The following is a 12,912-nucleotide window of genomic DNA, read 5'->3' as shown; positions in this document are numbered from 1 at the left end:
AATAGAGAATGGGGAGTAGGGAATAACACCTCAGTCAACACATACACAAACAGCAAAACTTCCAAAAATTCTACTTTAAACAATTCTCTCCCTCAAAGCCACCTTTACATTTCTCTCTTTTACAAAATACAGCCTACCTATTTCTTTCTTCTTCGGGTAGTGTCACACTCTGCCTAATGTGAATCAAATGAGAGTTTCTAAACTAGTCTAAATTAGTATTTTCTCCCATTATCTCTGGACAGCTCTACAAAGACTCAGGATCTGAGAGACACAAACAAATAAAAATCCTCCTTAGAAGTGGGAAAGGATTGTGGGAGAAGGGCAGGGATGGATTATATGTTTACATTTTTGTATATGTGTATGTATATATACATATGTATATATGTATCAAAGTATACATATATGTGTGTGTATAAGTGTGTGTATATATACACACACATATATATAATAATTAAGATTCTATATTCTGTAATGTGATGTTTGATGTTTTGCTTAGCAGCCTTTCCAAGTTAGTATAGATAGATCAGACTCATTTTCTGAAAGTATTACATATTTGATGTATTACCGTATGTAGAGGCACAATAATTATTTAACCTTTTTCTTATTGGTGTGCATTTAGGTTTTTATTTTTTATTTTTTACAATTATAAACAGTTCTACTTCATTGTACATATATTTTGGTTCTCTCTTCTTTTGGACCACTGTTCAGTTTATCCTCCTACTACTTCTCTATGGTAAAACCTCTGTAATAAGAGGCTAAAAGATTTCTGTTGTCTAAATTTCCATTAAAGTCCCCAAATTGAGGACAGCAGGTATTAAATATCCCCCATTCTAACATCAGGGCCAAGATACTGCCAGACATTCTCTCAGGGTTTAACAAGAGGTAGACACTCATCCCCATGACCCCAACCAACTCATAAAGAAAGCTAAATGATTTGCAGAGAGCTCACTAAAGAAAGATATTTCATAAAGGAGGCAATTTATAAGATTTTAGTGAATTGTTAAACTAGTGAGGTGTATTCAGGAATTTTCTCTCTCTTGTGCTCTGGCTTGTTTTTAACTACATATCTGGTACTCTTAACCCGGACGTTTTTTTCTGAAGCTGCAGATAGCTTCTCTGCCTCAGCACAGGGCAACTGAAAATATTGGGAAAATGGCTCTCAACCAATGACTCTCTGGCACTTGTGTATAAATACCTTAACTCCTTTGCATCTCATGTAGAACTTTGAGGCTGATGTTTTATATCAGCTCCTGAGTTTCCCCAGCCCCCGTTGCCCACTGATGTAGCTTTCTTAACTATATATCATATATTGGGTCCCTTTATTTTTTAAAAAATATTTTTTTTATTTATTTGTCTCAGAGAGAGAGAGAGCGAGCGAGCACACATGCAGGGGTAGTGGCAGGCAGAGAGAGAAGCAGCCTCCCCGCTGAGCAAGCAGCCCGTTGCAGGACTCGATCCCAGGACCCCGGGATCATGACCTGAGCCGAAGGCAGACGCTTAACCGACTGAGCCACCCAGGCGTCCCTGTTGGATTCCTTTCTTTCTTGGTCTCACTTCCCTTCTTCCCTGCTAGTGTTTCCTGGGATCACCTTCCAAATATACTACTTGCACTTGAATCCTTATCTCAGGATTTTCTTTGAGAGAACTCTACTTAAGACATTGGAGCTATTAGGGAAAAAAACAGAGGTTGGCAACTCACTCTCAATTGGATATTTACAGAGCTGCAAAGCTCATAGGCCTGTAATAGCACAGAATATTTCTGTGGGTATTTCTTAGGAGAGTTTGACATTGGTCCCATAGGATTTTAGGGCATATATTATCAAAAAGATTGTAATTTGTTTCTTGGTGACTTCCAAAAGCAAGACACTGGCTAGAGTAATCTATGATGTCTGGGAGAAAAGAAGAAAGCTAACAGAGAAGAATGGAATGTATCAAGTACTCACCATCCTTGTTATGGGACCATGGGTCAGGCCTGAAATGGAAGAAGAGAGGAGGTTTGATTTAGACATGATATCACAGTTCTGATTTGTACTAGCTTAGGTTTGATTTATATCTTTTAAGATTCTAAAGCAATCTACAGTTACTGGAATTGTTCTTAAAATTGAAAGGGAGTAGAAACCTTACATTTGGCCTCCCATGTCAGAAAGGGGTAGAAAATGAGATCTTGGCCAAATGCTTTAAGTCAGTGGACAGGAAAAATAAAGTCATATTTTTATTTGTACTCTAGAGTTCAGACTGTTGAATACATTAGTTACATACATCTCCTATATCATTCTGTCTCACCACTTGCTAGCTAGGTGATCTTGGGCAAATTTTTAACCTCTCTACACTTCAGGTTATCTGCTTTATTTATGTATGTATGTATTTATTTATTTACTTACATTTTTAATTGAAGTATAGTTGACACATAATATTATATTAGTTTCAGGTGTACAACATAGTGATTCAACAATTACATAAATTACAATATGCTCACGACGATAATTAAGTTACCATCTGTCACCACATATTCCGTATGCTATACCTTTCATCTCTCTGATTTATTTATTTTATAACTGGATATCTGTACCTCTTAATCCCCTTTACCTATTTTGCTTATTCCCTCCCACCCCAGCAACCAGTAGTTCATTCTCTATATTTATGAGTCTATTTCTCTTTGTTGTTGTTTGTTTGTTTAATCCTCAAAAGGCTGTTAGGTGATGAAATAAGATAGACTAAGTAAAACACTTAGACTGATACTCAATAGGTGCTCAATAAATGCTGGCTAGTGTTACTATTATTCTGACTCCCTACAAATGGTATCATCCATTTGGTTTAAAACCACAAACTCATGTTTTGACCTCTTCCTCAGCCTTATCCTAAACATATGTAAGTAATTTCCTTGCTTCATAGAATCTGTCTTCACAGTTACTCTCAAATCCACTGTTCCTCCTTCATGACTACTGACATTAAGCTAGTTTTTGGCGTTATTAGTCACCCAAGTTTTTTAATAGCCTCTTCCTTGCTTTTCATCCCACCTCCAAATTCCTTATCTTCCAAACAATGCTATAGACCAATGTCCAAATTAGTTTCCCAAAGGACTCCTTTGATCTTGGCTTCCCTTGTTAAAAGAATATCTCCTTCCCTATTACAGAATGAAGTTCAGATTCTTAATCTTAGTATTAGAAATACTGCATAATCTGATCATATATTTCTAACTGTTTCTTCTATTACTATCATGTGTGTATTCTTTGCTCCTTTCTACTTGGCTAAAATGTACTACCTGCTGTTTTTAGAAAAACCCCACACTTTATTGTCTTTGTTTTTTGATTATGCTCTTCCTGCATTCTAGAATATCCTACCCTCTCTCTCTGCCTGTCAAGAAGTAGCTACCCTTTTAGATTTATATTATAGGTCACCTGGGTTTTTTGTTTGTTTCTTGGACTTGTGTTTTTTTTTTTTTTTTGCCTTTAATATTTCTTGTGGAGCAGATCTAGGGATGGATTCTCTGTGTTTTGTGGGACATAGTTTCTCATAGACAATTACTTAAAAAGTCTTGCCTTTAAAACAAAGAATGAGTATAAAGGTGGACATTTTAGGCCATCTAGGACACTATTGGAAAGTATTTTTAATTAGGTGGGAATTTTATCACATATCAGAGAACCCTGGTGTGGGCAGCAAACTGTAAGTACAGATGTCAAATATATTGGTCGCAGCTTCTCTTAATAGCTAAATTAGCCCTGTTGTTTATGGTTTGATACCTTTAACCATCGTATAAATATTGACTGGTTTAGTTGTCTTTGTTAGCTGGTGTTAACATAAGAGTGTCTGGCTTTTGTTAAAAACTCAATAAATTTTCACTGATTAGGGAAAAAAAAACCAGTCACCTGTTTAATGGAGCTTTCTCTAATCCCTGAAAGTATATGTGATATTTTTATCTTTTGAATTGCCTCCATGAGTACCTCTTCCATGGCTACATGTTGTATTCACTATTACATTATGATTATTAATCACTTTTCTTCTCTTTCTACTAGATTGTGAGGTTCATGAGAGCAAGAATATCTAAATCATTTGTGTATTCCTTATTGTGTTCAGTCAATGCGTTGAAGCCTCAACTTTAATGCCTGCCATATAAAGTCTAAATTGTGGTCATAACTAAGCCAAGTAAGGTAAATTCGTGTTAGGCTAAATTCCATCCTAAGGATTGTGAAGCACTTCAAACTCTTTAAGGAACAAAGCAGACCATATATAAACAAATACTTGGATTGGATTCTGTTTAGGCTTCAACCCCAGTTTGATTTACTTGGTCTGCTGTGGGGCCTAGGCATCATTTAAAAAAAAAATAAAAGCCCACCCCTCCCACCCACTCACCTAAAATTCTAATATGAAGCCAGGGTTGAGATCTAGGATCACTGATATAGGATACATAGATACCACAGATAAAGAGTTCTCACCTTTGAATTAAAGAAAAGAACAATTAGCAAATATATAAACTCTGTATACTTTTATATTCTTTCCTAGAGTTAATTATTTACCTATTTTAAGGAACATTTCTCCTTGGTGGGTAAAAACTTGTGTTTGTATTTAGGAAGTATTATTCTCTTGCACTAGTCTTTACTTCTCACTAGGGAGCTTGGTTTCCTCATTTGCTTTTAGGTAATTAGTGGAGAAGTATATACAAGCACATTGAAGAGAGATGGGTCATTTTTTTCCCCTGCTATGAATATTTATCATCTTTGGCTTTGACATTTACTTCATCTTCATTGATACTTCTGCAGTGCATTGCTTTCTTTTGGCATTGACATTTTAGTACCTTTGCCATTATATAATTTGGGGGCCTTATTGTATGTGAAAATTCCCAGGCTCTTACTATTACTAATTTAATTGAATGAGGCCACTCCTTTACTGAGTTTAAGCCTGGCCTGAGCTAAGGTGTCTTTCCCTGTTAGCTACTTTCCTGAAATGTGTCCTGACCTGATCTGTGTATTTTCCTAGTTGAAAGTCCATGGATATATCCCTTTGGTCTATAAACCTAAGTGTTATCCTCTGTTCTGTTCTTCATCTTCATCCTTCCCAGACTTCTCAGAGTGAATTAACTGATCATAATCACCCCATCCAGTGATTTTTGAGCACCATTCTAGTTATACAAGTTGTGTCAATCATAGCATAAAGTGGAGAAGGGGAGGGATTCATAGCAGTGACAGAGCTTGGATTAAAGCTATCTAGTAAGCCAAACCTGAAAGAGAAAATAGAACTAGTCTTCCACATTGTTTCCCAAGGATCCTGGTCCTCAAATGAGCACGTATTAGAATGTGATTCTCTCAGGACGAACTCATGTGTGGCTCACAGTGACCTACGTGGCCTTAACTCTAAAACAGGCTGGGACTTCAGTCACAGAAAGTTTATAAGAAGAGTAGGACCAAAGCTAAACCAAATTACTTACGTGTAAAGATGGTCTCCAGTAGGGACTGACAATCTAAATTTTTAGATAGTAGTCATTACCACTGTGTTTAGCACAACTTTTATATCATGTCATGTCTTCCTGGTTGCTCTGCTACCTACAGCCTTCACTTCCTCTCTAGCATAAATTTCCTTCCAGGTCCTGACTTTTGCCCACTTCTTGCTTCTCCTAATCTAGCATGCTATAATTGAAATAGCCTTTTCTAAAGAACAATAGGGGGAGATAAAAGAATTTCACAATCTTTCTCAGTTTGGGATGTCCAGGTCTAATGCAGCAAGAGTAGGGAGTTTTGCTTTCCAGCTAAATGAAACACTCTCTTCCTAGAAATTCCTGGTGTTTCTCCTCTTACATTTCCATAGTGGCTCTAGAGCACAGAAATGTGCCATATCTGACTGATAAATCACATAGAAAAGTTCTAGTAGAATTTAGCCCTTGGGCTCAGAAAAGTGATTGTTATGCAATTATAGCCAGAATCAATAAATAAACACACTTTTTAAGAGGTTCATTTCAAATAAGGCACATAATTAGAGGATGAAAGGATGTTAAATGAAATACCCAAACATACTTGCCAAACTTAGTAATCAAACTGAAACTCAAAATTTTATTGCATCAGAAGATTACATTTTAATATGACTGTGTATGTATGTGTAATGTAAAAACTTTATTTACAACTGAACCATCAAACAGAACACTACCATTAAGCAATGTTATAGATCTTGCTTAGGTATTTCAACATGTAACTCCACATAGCCAGTTTGGAAAACTCTACTAAAGCTAAACATACATCTACCCTATGACCCAGCAATTCCACTTTTCAGCATACCCAAGAAAAATGAGTGCATACGTCCATGAAAAGACATATATAACAATATTCATAAAAGCTTTATTCATAATAGCCAAAGCTAGAAACAAGCGAAATGCTCATCAGTAGGAGAATGGATAAATGGCAGTATGTTTATACAGTGGAAAACTACACAGCAATAAAAAGAACACACTACTAGTACACATAACAACATGGATGAACCCCACATATATTATGTTGAGTGAAAGAAGCCAGACACAAAAGAGTATATATGTATGATTTTATTTATATTAAATTCAAGAAAAGACTAACTATTTGAGGAAGATAGGAGACCAAATACTGGTTACCTGTGGGGGGCTATGTATGGGAATGTAGACTGGAAAAAAGGAGGGAACTTCGGAGGGTACTGGAAATATTCTATATCTTGATCTGGGTGATAGTTATAGGAAGAGGAGAAGGAAGGTTGGGGGGAATGTGTACTTATACAGTAAAAATTGCCTGCTGCATACTTAAGATTAGCACAGTTTACATAGTTTATTATATCTCCAAGAAAATTAACTCCAACATACACTGTCATAAGAACATAGAAGCAATTTTCCTTAAGCCATTTGCATTCAAATGGCTAAAGCCAGATGTGTGTCAATGTTCAACACATGTGCATGTCTAAAATAATCAGTCTTTGGCAGACCTGATTGGTTGGCATAACAAAGATGGCTGGTGATTATACAGTTATTCTTTTGTTCAAGTAGGCTCAAAGGCTTTATAAACTGATCTCATGATGTGAGTGTTATGAACACGATAAGTCTAATTCATAAGAACACTTATCTTGCATCCCAGAAGGGGTAGTTTTATACTAAAAAAAATAATTTTAAGACTTAAAATATGAATATAGTCTCCTGTTTTTATTTATCTTGTTATTTTTTTTTTTTTAAAGATTTTATTTATTTATTTGACAGAGAGAGACACAGCGAGAGCAGGAACACAAGCAGGGGAGTGGGAGAGGGAGAAGCAGGCTTCCCGCAGAGCAGGGAGCCCGATGCGGGGCTCGATCCCAGGACCCTGGGATCATGACCTGAGCCGAAGGCAGACGCTTAACGACTGAGCCACCCAGGCGCCCCTTATCTTGTTATTTTATACAGCAGAAGTGCCAAGATTACCATAGGCCTTAAGGAAATCTTGGGAAGCAGTACAATCTGTTGATTCATAGACTCCTCCATTTCCTAGAAGTATGACCTTGGACATTGGCCTTAGTTTGGGAATAATAGGTAGGAGGATTAAATAAGTTAATATGTTTATAGGGCTGAAATAGTCCCTGATACATAGTATCATACATATATGCTAATAAATGTTAGCTACTTTATCATTTAAAAGAAATCAGATGGCAAATATAGAAGAAATTCAGCCAACGTGATGTCTCCTTTCCGATACAAAACTTCCAACTTTAGTAACTTTCCTTTATAAATAAGGGTGCGTTTTCCGAAAAAAGCAATATTCTCCTGTGCAAAATTCCTTTAAAAACAAGCTATGGGAGGGGTGCCTGGGTGGCTCAGTCGTTAAGCATCTGCCTTTGGCTCAGGTCATGATCCTAGGGTCCTGGGATTGAGCCCCACATCGGGCTCCCTGCTCCGCGGGAAGCCTGCTTCTCCTTCTCCCGCTCCCCCTGCTTGTGTTCCCTCTCTCAGGGTCTCTCTCTCTTGTCAAAAAATAAATAAAATCTTAAAAAAAAACCAAACTATGGGTAAAATAAAATTAGGACATGTGTATTATTTCAGGCTGAGAAATGGACAGAGCAGCTCTAGTTGATCTACAGATCTGTGAGTAGGCGAAGTAAAACTTATTGTTATATACCACTGAATTTTGGAGTGGTTTGTAATATATCATTATGTGTCGGTAGCTGACTAATACACTAGGTAGCTGGTCATCTAGAGCAGAGGTTGGCAAACTATGGCCAGTGGGGCAATTCTGGCCTATGGCCTAGTTTTTTTTTTTTTTTTTAGGTTCATGAGCTAGGAATGATTTTTATATTTTTAAAAGGTTGTTTAAAAATAAAAAGAATAAGAACATGCAATAATGACCTCATAGGTCCTGGAAAGCCTAAAATTTTTACTACCTGGCCCTTTATAGAAACAGTTTGCTGATCCCTGGTCTAGAGGAAAAGGTAAGGAAAAGAGAAATTCTCACCATAGCCATGGCAAAGGAAAAGACATTTTTATACCCACTACAACTCTGCTTGTATGGGTGTACCCAAGTGGAGTTTATATGCTGTGTAGTGACTAAAAGATCATAGAACTTTTGGGGAGACTGTGTGTGTAGAGGGACAGGAGATTGTATGGGGTGAATACCTTCAAGCTTTCATTTCTGTAACCCATTGACATAAACAACTCCTTGCCTTGAGGAGGTAGCACTGTTTACATGGATAACTGGGGAAAAGACTGACAAAACCTTTATAAATTGGAAATAATTTCTGCAGATCCAGTAGCAGTTCACAGCCTGTGTGTTTTGCCACATTTAAGAATGATTCCTAAGCCCTTCTTAGCTCTTTTCCTCCTACTGAACTATTTATACATTTGGTATTCCTTGATCTACATTGATAGTACCGGCTTTCACTGGACAGGGGACTCCTGGGAAAACATGATGAAAAAAATACTCTGTAGCAGATTAAGCATGTGCTTGTATGTGTAGCTCCTGCTATTTTTTTTTCTTTTGGTCAGCTTTGGTAGACACTGTTGAATGAACAGGTAAAGGCAGTGAGAAGTGAAGCAGACACATTTAATAAACAGCATCATATTTTTTAAAAGATTTTATTCTTATTTATTTGACAGAGAGAGCGCGAGAGAGCACAAGTAGGGGGAGCAGCAGAGGGAGAGGGAGAAGCAGGTTCCCCACTGAGCAGGGAGCCCAACGCGGGGCTCCATCCCAGGACCCTGAAATCATGACCAGAGCCAAAGGCAGACGCTTAACCGACCGAGCCACCCAGGTGCCCCTAGTAAGAAGCATCATATTAAGAGAGCCACATAACAGCTGTCAATGAAAAGTAGCCACTGTCTATATCCAGATATCCATGTTAGGTGGTAAAAAAAAAAAAAAAAAAAAAGTTCTGTATTTACTACCATCCTGTTGGTGGAGAAAGATTCTGGGAGGACATAGGCCATTAATTCACAGTACTTATACAATTTATTTTTTTATTTTTTTTATTTTTATTTTTTTTAGTACTTATACAATTTAGACCAATGTTGTTTTTGCAGACAAAAATTTGGATTCAAGCTACCTTTGGTACTTTCTCCTACCAAAATATTATTATGTACAGGGACACAATTGAGAGTTGCAATACTAGGCAACTTATTTTAAAAATCTAATTTATCTTTATTATATTTTATAATATATTATTTTTTTTACATGTCATTTGTAAAGAGCCTGAAATCAAATTTCTAATTGGGAAGGGGCTTTAACATTGACTCTGTGTGTGTGTGTGTGTGTGTGTGTGTGTATGTTGTGTCCAAGAAATCAGTGTGTGTGTGTGTGTGTGTGTGTGTGTATACACACATGTTGTGTCCAAGAAATCAGTGTCCTTTACAGAAAAGCCAAAGAACAGAGTTTTTCTGGATCAGAAATATAGTTGTCTGCCTCTCTCTACCTAGGAGGTCTCTCATTACTGCTATTTTATATCTCATCCTAGCCTTTGCTGATACATTGATGTTGACAATAAAGCATTTGAACCTTAAATTTGTTCTGAACTTTTTAAAAATCTGGAGCTATACACTTGCTATTTGGAATTGCACTGTACTTAATATTTTAAGAACAGAGGGAAACTGAAAAACAGTTACTGATCTGAAAACAATATATATTTTGAAAAACAGACTGCGTAAAGATAATAATCTTATTTGAGGCTGATGGCATTTATGAAAAGTTTTGAATCTTCTTCTGGGTTTGCCTCTGCCTCTCTTGTTAGCTCAGTTATGTCAGCTCACACTTACTTTCGTGTTAGATCTAACTCAGGCCTTTGTGAGGTGATATGAGTGATACCAAATAAGGCTCCATTCACCCATAATATCTAATCAACTAGGTTCTTGAAGGGACATAGTATTTGGGAGAAACAAAGAAGGCTTTTTGGAGGAATGGAGACAACCCAAAGATAAAACTTCTTCAGTTTCTTAATTTTGACTGGGGTCAATTTCAGGGGTAATGGGGAGTAGGCATAAGAACTTAAAGGAAACAGTCAACAAAACTAAGAGGCAATCCACGGAATGGGAGAAGATATTTGCAAATGACATTTTAGATAAAGGGCTGGTATCCAAGATCTATAAAGAACTTCTCAAACTCAACACCCAAAAAACAAATAATCCAGTCAAGAGATGGGCAGAAGACATGAACAGACACTTCTCCAAAGAAGACATACAAATGGCTAACAGACTTATGAAAAAATGTTCAACATCACTAACCATTAGGGAAATCCATTTCAAAGCCACAATGAAATACTACTTTACACCAGTTAGATTGGCCAAAATTAACAAAACAGGAAACAACAAATGTTGGCGAGGATGTGGAGAAAGGGGAACCCTCTTACACTGTTGGTGGGAATGCAAGCTGGTGCAGCCACTCTGAAAAACAGTTTGGAGGTTTCTCAAGATGTTAAAAATAGAGCTACCCTATGACCCAGCAATTGCACTACTAGGTATTTACCCCAAAGATACAGATGTAGTGAAAAGAAGGGGCACATGCACCCCAATGTTCATAGCAGCAATGTCCGCAATAGACAAACTGTGGAAGGAGCCGAGATGCTCTTCAACAGATGAATGGATAAAGAAGATGTGGGTCATATATACAATGGAATATTACTCAGCCTTCAGAAAGGATGAATACCCACCATTTGCATCGACAGGGATGGAATTGGAGGGGATTATGCTAAGTGAAATAAGTCAAGCAGAGAAAGACAGTTATCATATGGTTTCACTCATATGTGGAACATAAGGAATAGCACACAGGGCCATAGGGGAAGGGAGGGAAAACTGAAAGGGGAGAAATCAGAGAGGGAGATGAACTAGGAAAGACTCTGGACTCCGGGAAACAAACTGAGGGTTTCAGCGGGGAGGGGGGTGGGGTGATGGTGTAGCTGGGTGATGGGTATTAAGGAGGGCACGTGTTATGTGAGCACTGGGTGTTATATGCAACTAATGAATCGTTGAACACTACATCAAAAACTTATGATGTACTATATCCTGGCTAACTGAACGTAATAAAAAAATAAAAATAAATAAAAATAGAGTATGCAACATAAAAAAAAAGCTTGCCTTGAAACTTACTCCTTGGAGAATAAGGTATTCTTTGTGAGATGGCTTGAGTTCTGTGGGAAAAAAAAACCCATTAGGTCAGGAGGAAGATTCTCAATACCTGAACACCTTTGACATCAGGATGGAGAGTTTTTTGTCCTGGGAGGATAGGGGGAAACCTTTCCCAAATGTAAGGAAGTAGGGTTGGTAAGCTTCAAATGGCCATTGTGCCTGTGCAACCTCTGGATAAATTATAATGAAGACATGATATTTGAGCTCCTAAAGGACTCCATGAAATTACAGTTTTCAATGAATATGAAACATTCAATATATACTTAATTGACTTCCAGGATTTTCATGTTTTAATCCAGCTTCCCCTCCCCAGTCTCCATGCCATTTCCTGCCATCCCATCTCATCCTATCATATCCCACTCCTTTTCATTCCATTCAATTCCATTTTATTCTACCATTTTCCACAGCTAACTGTTGAATATCTGCTCTGTATGAAACATTGTTAGGTGCTCTGAGATGGAAGGTGAATTAGGCATTGTAACAACCTTCAAGGAGCATAGAATCTCATTGGAGAAACCAGCTCATACATATGAAACAAATGGTAAATAACACAAAACCACATGCCATTAAGTGACTAATTGTAAACACACATTCAGTACTTAAGAGGGGGGGAAAGGTAGGCTTAGTTGATTTGAGATGGCTTCAGAGAAAAGATGGACTTGAACTCAGACTTGATGGATGAAGAGGTTTTTTTTTTTTTTTTTTACAAAACAAGGGAAGAAGTTGGGTTTTCTGGATAAGGGAAGTAATGAGTAAGGAAATGTATAGTTGAGAGGAAATCATTTTGTTGCTCTCTTCACATGCTCACCTCAGCCTATAAAATCATAACTTCTACTCTGTTGGGAGAATTGAAGAGAATGTTTCAATTCTTTTTTCCTCCTCTTAAATGTTTTCTGTGGAAACAAATCATTTACTTGAGTGGTGGAATGGTTAGACTATGACATCATTGGGTCTTTGCTTCTTTATGGGATTGCCCTGGTAGATTAAAGATCACTGATGTTTTTCTCTTGGCCCATCTGTGCTTACCAAGGTGTGAGAAAGGCCATGTTCCCCCAAGTGTCTACCTAAGGGCCTCCTGTGTAGATCCAGTTCACTTGTATGGGTCCCAAGGTCTGGACTTGAGGTAAAGAAGTAGAAAGTCCATTCGGGCTTCAGACCTGAGCTACAGTCTCCAAGGCAGTGAAGGGAAGGGAAAATTCCTTTCTACCTTCAGGGTCTTCCAGCTGGACTCAATTAAATTTACATGAGACAGATTTACAGGATAAAAAAGCAGTTTTATTACAGGGGCATAGAGGCCCAATAATGAAATTGAGACCTAAAAAAATGACAAG

General features: G+C 37.5%; 1 long non-coding RNA gene across 1 annotated transcript in view; it reads left to right on the top strand.

Moving 5' to 3' along the window:
• LOC116622815 overlaps positions 1-12,912 on the top strand; it is a 393,174-nt gene that overhangs the window by 210,537 nt on the left and 169,725 nt on the right. The window lies entirely within an intron of this gene.

This window comes from Phoca vitulina, unplaced genomic scaffold (genome assembly GCF_004348235.1).
Source record: "Phoca vitulina isolate PV1807 unplaced genomic scaffold, GSC_HSeal_1.0 scaffold55, whole genome shotgun sequence".
Classification (NCBI taxonomy): Eukaryota; Metazoa; Chordata; class Mammalia; order Carnivora; family Phocidae; genus Phoca; species Phoca vitulina.
Note: the sequence above shows the minus strand (reverse complement) of the source record. Positions and strands in the feature narration are given on the sequence as shown.